Raw genomic sequence first — 10,303 nt, 5'->3', positions numbered from 1 at the left:
CGACTGAGGCTTGCAACGTATGGAGGTCATTGCGCACGTGCCATTCGTGCTCAAATAAAAATGCGCAACGTGCTTGTTGGTTAGCATCTGCTTTTAGGTTCAAGAATGCATATCTCGCGGTGTTTCCATATTTTTGTGCAATCCATGTACATGATATGTTTACAAATTAAATGGTAATCAAATTACACACACACACACACACACACACACACACGGCTCACACAGGATATTTACATTGCTTGTGAACATAGTAATTATCTCATGATGTATTCAAAAAGCTATACCAAGCGTCGCTTGTGGGTCGTCAGGCGCATTGTATCTATAATCCCATCATAAGAATAAACCTGATGTAAATGTATTCTTCCGCATTTGCTGGGACTGCAGCCAAGCTGTCTCGAGTAGTGTCAAATAAGATAATAGGGTGCGTTTTGTGCTGTGCGTTACTCGCACATCGACTTAGGGGACTTAGTAGGGGACAACAGCTTTACCGGCGCATTTAACTTGGACAGCACTGGCAGGTCAGCTGGCGAGGTAGCCTGCAGTGAGGTGGCCAGCTGCAGTTCACACATAAAAAGAGACGAGCAGAGGAGCGACACAGTTTTGAATGTTATTTAAATCTTAAGCAGAATGAAATAATACATTGCAAATCTCCCACAATATGCTCCTTAGACCAACTAGACGAAAATCGCAACACGTTATCGTTTTTAGCTAACATACCATTATTGCAATTAAAAATAAGAATGATGAAAATTCCTGACTTAACCACAGGGTAATTTTTCTGCATCAACGGTGTTAACGTAAGAGAGTATTGAAGGATTTCACCGTGTAGTTAAATACTGAAGGTATTACTTACAGTCAGTCGTCTGGTAGTCTCTTGGCTCCTTCCTTATCCGAATCCGAGAAAAACATTTCAGTTCTAGAAGTGTCACCTGCTACGTTGCTAACGAGCCTATCGGCAACAGAATCCACGAAGCCAACCCGGCGCAACATTTAATCTTCTTCTTGTATAACGAGCCGTTCTATATCCCGCCAGCGTTCGGCAGTGACGTGTGAAAAAGCTGCGTGCGTTAGTTCCAGCACGTCTGGCAGCGTAACAGTCTTGTTACTTGCTCCAGATCAGATCAGTTCAGTTGGGTTCATATTGTAATGATAGAGTTGCAAATATATAAATGCAGCATTTGTATGATGTGCTCGATGCTGTGAAAATGATTGTTTTTCATGTTTCTACGATACTTACCTCTGTGGTATAAAACGATAGACATAGTCCAAATAAAGAGGACTAGGTTTTTCATTTTTGCCTTAAAAAGTTAAATTCTAGTGTTTTCTTAATTTAAACAACTTCTATGACAGTCTTTCATAAAACATCGAAAATTAAGAATTTGTGTTTGAAATGGAAACAGGAATTTCGCGTCCAATATGTAATTAGAAACAAGAAGACGTGCATTATTCATAAAAAATGATCATAAGTTTTATAATTACGAGATGTAGGTATTTCATATTGAACGAGAAAAAAAATGATACTGCGGTGATTTGAACCAACGCCCCAACAGCTGCATGTGGTTCTTCCATTACGCTGCCGACTGCGGTGCACGTTTTGTGTGTTTGTTTATCAACTGCATTATATACAACGCTGAGAAAACTTCAAAACCGATTACCTCCGTAAATTTTATTTCTCGGCACTTTTTAACCGTGGTCCACGCGCATGTTTCACTACCAAGCAGAAAGCAGCCTCAGCCATTTTCAGACTGCGTAGTAACAACGCGACGGAGCACGACGCTGCAGAGGCTGTGACTGTACACGATTTTTGAAATAAAAGCTACGTAGTATTATATCTCTTAAAAAATACTGTAACTATTTATTTAGAGGAAACACTCTCCTAGTAAATTTGTTTGTCCTTTGATTTATCGTGATCTGTTACTGATTTTTAGTGAAGTTAGTTTTTACGTTTAGCTTTCAAAAAAATACAAAAGAGATATAATAAGCAAAATAATGAATTTCGTAGATTGCCAGTTACGTATTATATCTGGTTTTATCGAGCGCCAGGCTCCCCACAAATGACTGTAAATGCAATAGCGTAGTATTACTCAGCTCCAGTTCACTGAACTGAAATTATTACTATCGTAGAAAATAAAGTTTTAATAAAATTATTTCACTGGATTCCTTCAATTAATCTCACTAAATATTTTTACATAATTTCTTCCGCTCCGGCTATCAGACATTGTGCTGTGAAAAAATATTTTTAAATGTACCGCGTAATGGCGGCTAATTGTTAACAGTCAGAGATCACTGTTACTCGCTCCGCAGCAGCTGGAAACATGCTAAATAATTTTCATTAAATATTCTTTTCGTAAGATAAATGTGGCGTAGGTTCTTGAAATAACACACGGAGATCACTTTATACTAATATATTTTTACTAGGACACAGTTTACACCATTAAATATTTGCAATTACGTCACGACAGAAACAAATGCTAGCGCAGCACAATAGCTTGCGTACCTTATTGCAGCTAACACCAGAACGAACAGAAAAAAACAGACTAGGCAGATGAATGAGCATTGCATTGTGTTTTATACTCTTACAAAGATAATAATACTTCTTTTAATTACTTACACATTATAATCTCATACAATAAAAATGTCTTTTCTGCATCTATCGATATATCGTATATTTTTACTGTTAGTGTTATTACCTTTCGCAGATAAATCGACGTTTGCAGTTCATTTTGAGTCACATACAGTCATTTTTATTTATGTTTCACCACGATAATGGTGAATATTGCAAAAGGGACACAACAGTAGCTAAAGCGTGATTAAGAAACACGTTGATGGCTGTTAATAAATTTGAATATTTTAAAATTTCATTTAACGTAAATAAGTAATAAGATATCTAATACGTAAGTAGGACCTACTTCCAAGAGCGTAACAACACCAGTGTACTTGTGCTACGGCTTCTGACCAATCATCGCCTTTGTGTTTGTTTACGTCAGGTTTATTCTTATGATGAGCGGATTATAGTGTTCCGGCAAATATTTGCAATTTCCTTTTTGTGACGTGAAACTCGAGTCAGCCCAAACAAATCCTGCTCATGATGTCTTTCATGCGAAGCCCAGCGTTGGCGGAAAGCGTCGGTTTGTTTTCCATTACACATAAAATGGTTTTTAAATCGTAATTATATGTCCACTCGATAGAGCGGTTCCAATTTAGCCTAGTGGGTTCTTCGTTTTATCTATATGTGTTAGCAAGAACAGTAAAACACGAAAAACAGTCAGTACCCACAGCTGCTTAGCAGTTACTTAGCAGCCACTTTTGCATGGAGGTAGTAGTCGGCGCAGGCCAGGGCGGTGGTGTCGCTGCTGGAACACTGGTAATACGTCGCGCTTTGCTGTCCCTGTTAATAAACATCGATAAAATGAGCGTCGCATTAGGCTAATTTGGGACCCCTCTGTCGAATGGACACGTCAAATTAACTTTAAAAATAGTTCTGTTTTGAATGGGAAACAAACTGACACTTGCGACCTTCGCTGGGCGTCGAATGAAAGACATGATTAGTAGTATTTGGTTTGGCTGACACCGGCTACACCTTGGAAAAACTAAATTGCAAATATCTGGCGAAATACCAGAGAGAATGCGCATGATGACTCTTAGGAGATCTCTCTGTAACAACGCACAGTTCCGACTGCAACTGACTAACTCACTCCTATGTGATTGCGCCGCGAACAAACACATCGACCATTATCATTTTCGACTGTCCAATGAGATACCACGTGACAATCAATTTGCTGTAGTGCTCAGTGCTTCGTGGACAATTTCCCACCAAAATGAAGGCGCTTGTCACAACGCAAGAAGTATCACTGTACGTTCAGTATCACAGAGCAGAAGAATCTTAACGTTGGGCTGAGTAACTTCTAATTTCAGTGGGTTCAGATCTCTTTGAAAATGGCTGAATTCCACCTACTAAAACCTTCTGTTTATATGTACAACTTATCTAAAACCAAGTCAGAATTTCTTCATCTCATCAAAGCATCCCAAATCTCAAATTTAAAAAAAAAATATTTTTCATTTCATTAAAATTCTTCAGTTTCTTAATCAAGAATTCTTTTGATTATTAATTCAACTTCAAATTACAGCAAGCAAATTTATTTATAAAGCACAATGGATTACACAACTACTATGAGCGACAGTCTTGGGATCTTAACATTGATTCACCCATTAATTTCAACTTGAGTTCTAATACATACAACCTCATTAATGAGTTTGTATTAATCCATTTTAACATGGTTGTATAGTCTTTGATGCTGATAACCTACGATATACAACATACATTGTCGTTTATATGACGATTTACAAATAGGCCTATGTTTGAGTAATGACGGTGAAAGTTACCTGTTTAAACTTATTTTTAGTGAAAGTGGATCTGTAGTGTTGATTGTGATATTAATGTTAAACGTCTGTTAGATGCTAAACTTTGGACTCTCCTGTTTTGAATGTTGCTTGTACCAGACTTTAAAGCTGACAGCTCGCGTAAAGCTCTTGGTGACAAAAGTCAACTGCGAGAATGGATAGAGAAATCTAACTGCGAATATTCCAAGAAAATCATGCCCTGAAACTTACAGTTATCTCAAAATCTATGAACGTTGACGAAAATCGTTTACTTTGAAATTAAAGTTGATGCCTGTGAAATTTAATTAAAGAAAGAATCTCTTTTCTACAGTGTGTGGCATTCCTGACTCGCATTGCATAACGACGTGCAAACTACTCTCATAGCAACATCGTCATATATTGCGCGACCCTTTACATACAACTACCGCCAACTTTGTACATGTTTCTATCATAGGAAATATACTGTATGAGCAAGCTCTAATACTTAGGTGAAAAGCAACGTCGGCCAATGTAGTTCACTCTTGTAATACTAAGATTGGTTGTTCTGACAAGATCTTGTCTACACACGACGACGTAATCTGTGTGACTTGAAGTAATCGCCTGTACTAACACAACGACGTCAAATAAGATTTTATATTTAGCTTCTCACACTATAAATTACTCTCCAGCTCGCTATGACATCACCATGTACGAAAGGATGGACACAGCACAGAACACCAATATAGTAGAAGTGCAAAGACCACGTTATTATACGGAAACACAGAACGACACCAGCGCTGCTTGTGGCCTGGCTGTGAACTTCAATACGAAAAAATATGACGCGAAAATCTCTTATGGTTATTTCTAAATACGCGAATTAGATGACAATATTTTTCATGTAATCTTTGAATGTGGGCCGCATAGTGCAGTAATAGGGGTTTTTGAGATCTTGCAAAGTAATATATAAAAGAAATCTCAATCAAAAACAAACATTAACTACTCGTAGCTCCAGTTTACATTCTGAAAATTTTCGTAAATTAAGACGTCACCTTTTGACTGTGAAATTTTTTTGTAAAACTCAATACTGCAATTTTGGCCGTGTGGCCATTATCATGTGGAAATAAACGAGCTTTAGCACATGTCAGACTAAAAAAATCATCTGACATTGCATGCATATATAAATGATTTTTACGTTTCCACATATCCTAAAGCACATTATGTGCACTCGCATGATCGAAAGTGGAATAGTAGGTTACACAAATAAGTAACTACACAGCTAATGGATAACCGAGAGGTCATTTACAAAAAAATCTGTGCTACAAACCAAGGATGTAGTGTAAAGTCAACAAAATCCGATTTATTATTTTTTTCTGTTGATTGTTATTTATGGATATTCAGTCATCTGAAATTGAACTTCTGCACAGTTCAAATAAATTTATGAAACACACAAAATACTACTTTACATCAACTGAAAAACAAATTGGGAGCAGAGCAGGTAGACACTCCATGAATGTAGCCAAAATGTTTTTGTCAATGAGACATACAAAGAAAATGAACTGTAACACATTACTTTTTTTTCTTTTTTCCCCAACTTGGCTGTTATTTTGCCAACACCCATCATGGTTAAATATTGAAAGAAGACGCTGGTACAACATTTATTTTTAACATTTTTATTTATTTACTTCCTCTTTGGAAACTTTGTTTGGTACACTACTGAAAATTAACACAAATTCCCCTTGACAGCACTTTATTCATTATGCTTTTAGAATCCAATCATCACATCTAGAAAGTGTTAAGGCATGATTTTGATACAAGAACATGCAATTCTCTGCTGTTAACACAACATTTGCATATGTATAGGGAGCTTACTCTCATTGTACACATAATAAACAAAATACAAAGTCTTTTAACATGATTTGAACTTCTTTTTAAGTTGTTGCATACACAATTTCCTGTTGTTTGTAAATTTCTTTTCTTTCACATACTTGTATATTATAAATGGAATACTTGTCTTCAGAAGTCTCTCTTCAATGTCATGTTTATTACAAATTGTTGTATGAGACAGAACAAATGTTTTTTTTAATTATCATGTAGTCTTGTTGTGTGACCATGACTATTTATATACTCATACAGCTGATCATGGAGTGCCCTTAGGAAAATCACGACTCTTTCACTTGCATATTTCAAATGAGAATGCTCCTCACTGTTCTCCTTAAATGAGGTAAACAAATGATTTTCAGTCACAACAGAGGAGTAGAGACTGGTATTACATGTTTCACAATCATCTGGTACATCTATGGCTTTTAATACATAGCCTGCTACATAGGCTAAGGATTGTTGATCTTCTACAGACTCGATGATACCATCTGAGTAAGAATAAATTTTCTAAGGTGTATCAGTGTCATTCATCTCACATTCACTTAAATGTTCACTCCTATCACTAGCTGCCAAAAAGTGACACAAACTGCTTAAGGGAGTGTATTCATCATTTTCACAGTTACTTACACTCATGGCTTTGAAAGGCAAAGTCATATGATTGACAACACAAGTCTTCAGAGCTTGTACAAACTGAAAACAAGTTGGGTTTGTATTAGCAATACCATGTTGTCTTAATACAACAAAAGAAATTTTCTAAAGCATCTTGATTGAACACCTTTAAATTTAAGTACTTAAAGCCAACCACTTTCAAGGTCTTCCACAAGAAAATAATAGACTGTAATGTAATCTGCCAACCTTTTATGAAGCTAAACATATTAGTCTTGTTTCTTCCCATTTTTAAGTCTATTATTTGCCAGCTGCCTATTTCCCTCAATATGCTATACCACATCTCTAAATGTGGCGAATTTTCTGATAAAGCACACCTAAATTAAACTTCCTGGCAGATTAAAACTGTGTGCCCGGCCGAGACTCGAACTCGGGACCTTTGCCTTTCGCGGGCAAGTGCTCTACCAACTGAGCTACCGAAGCACGACTCACGTCCGGTACTCACAGCTTTACTTCCGCCAGTACCTCGTCTCCTACCTTCCAAACTTTACAGAAGCTCTTCTGCGAACCTTGCAGAACTAGCACTCCTGAAAGAAAGGATATTGCGGAGACATGGCTTAGCCACAGCCTGGGGGATGTTTCCAGAATGAGATTTTCACTCTGCAGCGGAGTGTGCGCTGATATGAAACTTCCTGGCAGATTAAAACTGTGTGCCCGACCGAGACTCGAACTCGGGACCTTTGCCTTTCGCGGGCAAGTGCTCTACCAACTGAGCTACCGAAGCACGACTCACGTCCGGTACTCACAGCTCTACAGGTCCCGAGTTCGAGTCTCGGTCTGGCACACAGTTTTAATCTGCCAGGAAGTTTCATATCAGCGCACACTCCGCTGCAGAGTGAAAATCTCATTCTGCACACCTAAATTGTTTTCCATCCCTGGGATATTGCTCATTACTGTTGAGTGAATCAAAGAGATTATCTACCTTTTCCACAAACTCAGCTGTGTGTATAGCTTCAGATGGTAATGTGTGAGTAGAAACATATGTTTCAATTGCAGCTGCAACAGTATGGCTCATTTGTGCAGCAGCAACTTTTACCTTCATTTTGACATGGGAATCAGAAAAGTTAAAGTGTTGTGCTTTTAATTTGGGTAGAGTTTTGAATCTTTTTTTTATCCAACAAGAACACTGCACTGATGTACTCAAACTTTGCTGCTTTGTGAGGTTCAAATTGAATTTTATTATCTATCAAAGCGTTTCTAGTGTTTTTGAGCGGATGTGGTACATCATAAATGGTAAAAATTGGTTGATTATTGACGACAAAATGAAATATACTGGGCTTCAACACATTTGCTTCACACAGTTGCTTAAGGGCCTTTTGGTCTGTTGCATTCTGGTCACATACAGTACAAACCACTTTGAACCCAATATTCTGTAGTTCACTTATGATGTGAACAATGAGTGATTTCAAATGGGTGTAGTGGAAAGTGGTTGCAGTAAAGTAATATGCTAGAACTTGTTTCCAAGTTCTGTGAATGCCTTTCAGCATAAAAACCAATGCTTGACTAGCAGCTACAGGTGAACGTCCTAAATGACCCAAGTCCTGATACCCATAGATTAGCTGTTTGTGTGCATCATAGTACATACCATCATCCAGAGACATTTCATCAAAAAGTAGAGCACAATACTTGTCATTTTCATGCATATTACTAACTTCCCTTGCTAAAAAGTTTAATAAAGCTGGATTAAGTCCTGTATCAAATGGTATGTGGGAAAGCATTCCCTTGAGCAGCCTGACAGATGGAAGGGAGAATTATGTGGCCAAATATCTGTACAACCGGGGACTACGCTTATAAATAGATAAAGCAAATGCCTTATCTTGTATAGATCACCATACTGCTGTGGACTGCATATTGGCATTTCTTAACTGACTATTAATAAAAGTTTTAGTCACATCATTCAACTCTTCTTCAATTAACTGAAATTTCCCGTCATCGTACAACTCTTTTAGAATTTTCAATTTATTCCTCTCATTCAGTAGCTGTTTTTTTTTTCAATTTACACACTCTGGAAACTGTAATTCTATGCAGTTTATACATTTTGTGTTTTCTTGGAGTTAAATTACGTTTAGAAACGCCAGATCCCATTACACCTGGACTACTTTCAACATTGTGGTGTCACCGCCAGACACCACACTTGCTAGGCGGTAGCCTTTAAATCGGCCGCGGTCCGTTAGTATACGTCGGACCCGCGTGTTGCCACTGTCAGTGATTGCAGACCGAGCGCCGCCACACGGCAGGTCTAGAGAGACTTCCTAGCACTCGCCCCAGTTGTACAGCAGACTTTGCCAGAGATGGATCAATGACAAATACGCTCTCATTTGCCGAGACGATAGTTAGCATAGCCTTCAGCTACGTCATTTGCTACGACCTAGCAAGGCGCCATTACCAGTTTATATTTCTACTACGGATATGCACATCACTCTATATATAACTGCGTGAGCGTAGCTGCACTATATTCTATATTCAACACTACTTCGTTAAACAGTGCTATCAGGCAGTAGAAACACTGCTTATTGTACCATTTCAGTATATTTCAGCATCTAGATACCATGGTAGATACCAAATTCAACTGTACATTATCATTAACAGTTACAGCTGTAAATCTGTATTACATTGTGTTGAGCATTAAAGTGCGAGAAGATTTCTACTGCATTGGCTATTGCCACAATAATACGTGTTAATGTCCAGCTGCTTGAAGGACCTGCTTTGAGTGACTTCCAAACAAATGTCTTATTATGTGAGAACGCAACCTTTGTCGATACAACAGCAACAAACAATTTTCACCTGGATAGAGTGTTATATACTGTACAAATTATTTACTGTCGAAAACGGGAAATAAAACACACTCGAGGCATTACGAATCAATTGTAACACGTCCAATATTTGGTATGTAGTAAACGGCACAATAAATGGTACTTATTATGTCACTAAGAGTACTTCGTGGCAAAAAGGAAGATGAATCAAAGCCAGAATTATATTCCATTACAGGATTCGGAAAGTTGAATACCAACTATGTCAAAAGCTGCTAGCATGGGATTCTCTATGACGTACAAGAAAATATGAACAGAAATAAGAAATATACTTACCCTTTAAGTAAACTGAGCAACGGAAATTCTATTTCTTTGCGGGAACAAATATACAAGAGTCCATAGAACGTAATGTGATGATAAACCTCGTGCTCTATATGAAACAAAAGTAAAAAAGTAAATACTGAATCATCACACCATCAAATATTACGAATGCATCCAAAAATTAAACAGAATAATAGCAACATACTTACACTGCAATTTAAACGAAAAATCATGATCACGTTGCTACGATACCAAAACAATTATGGAAGACTACGTCATCCAATAGGAACACGAGACTATAAATTGCTAAACTTGCAGCGCTCCAAGTG

At 37.6% G+C, this 10,303-nt stretch overlaps 1 non-coding gene across 1 annotated transcript; it reads right to left on the bottom strand.

Annotated features, from left to right (window-relative positions):
• Positions 1 to 7,252: 7,252 nt before the first annotated feature.
• On the bottom strand, positions 7,253 to 7,327 carry Trnas-cga (transfer RNA serine (anticodon CGA)). The gene has a single exon. It is a non-coding gene; the product is annotated as a tRNA-Ser (tRNA).
• Between the last annotated feature and the right edge of the window lie 2,976 nt (positions 7,328 to 10,303).

The sequence above is a fragment of the Schistocerca serialis genome, chromosome 1, assembly GCF_023864345.2.
Source record: "Schistocerca serialis cubense isolate TAMUIC-IGC-003099 chromosome 1, iqSchSeri2.2, whole genome shotgun sequence".
NCBI lineage: Eukaryota > Metazoa > Arthropoda > Insecta > Orthoptera > Acrididae > Schistocerca > Schistocerca serialis.
Note: the sequence above shows the minus strand (reverse complement) of the source record. Positions and strands in the feature narration are given on the sequence as shown.